Genomic DNA, 840 nt, shown 5'->3' with positions numbered 1-840 from the left:
TTGTTATTTAAAGTTGTTGTTATTATTATTATTATTTTTTTTTTTTAGGGCAAAAAATGTGTGGACAGCAAAAAAAAAAAAAAAAATTAAAGTAAAGTTGAAATTTATAAAGTGGTTTTTGTAGACCAGGGCAGATACTGGCACCAACAAATCGTCAAATAGTATAAACAAAAGTGTTGTTGGCCACGTTGCCAAATTTTTTTTCGTCTGACAGACTGCCAGACGTTAACAACTATTGAAGCTAAGTTAGGACCTTCGGACGCGCGATGATCCTTGGATTCCATGATGACGCGTAGGATCGCTTTAGCCCTAACTCCTTGTCTTATATTTTCTTCCTTTCTATAAATTAATAAACTAAGGTTTTGTATATTATAAAACAAGTTTTTATTTTTTTATATAAATAATAAAGTTACAACATAACGCAAAATAATAATAATAATCGGTAAATAAATTTATCGATAGAAAAAAAGGAAAAAACCGGTTGGCATTGATATTGATTTAATACAAGGATACATAAATAAATTCGGCCTTTTAAATAAGCAGAAACTAGTAAAATGAGATAATAGAATTTAAATAAATAAATAAATTTTTTTTAATTACCGACAAAAATATTTATTAACAATGGCGAAACAAATTCAAAATTAAATTAAATTATGAGGAAAAAAAAAAGGTGCCGTAAAGTCTGGTTTCAAATATTAAATTTTTGTAACCGTTAAAAAAATAAAAAATTTGCGTCCGTAACGATTTCATCCTTCTCTAAATAATAATAGTACAAAAAAAAAAAAATATTCAAATTAAAATTTTATGTTTGAGAGAAATTAAAGCAAAAAATTTAAATTT

The sequence above is a fragment of the Pediculus humanus genome, genomic scaffold, assembly GCF_000006295.1.
Source record: "Pediculus humanus corporis 1103172107391 genomic scaffold, whole genome shotgun sequence".
NCBI classification, from domain to species: Eukaryota; Metazoa; Arthropoda; class Insecta; order Psocodea; family Pediculidae; genus Pediculus; species Pediculus humanus.
The sequence above is the reverse complement of the archived record's forward strand: the minus strand, read 5'-3'. Positions refer to the sequence as shown.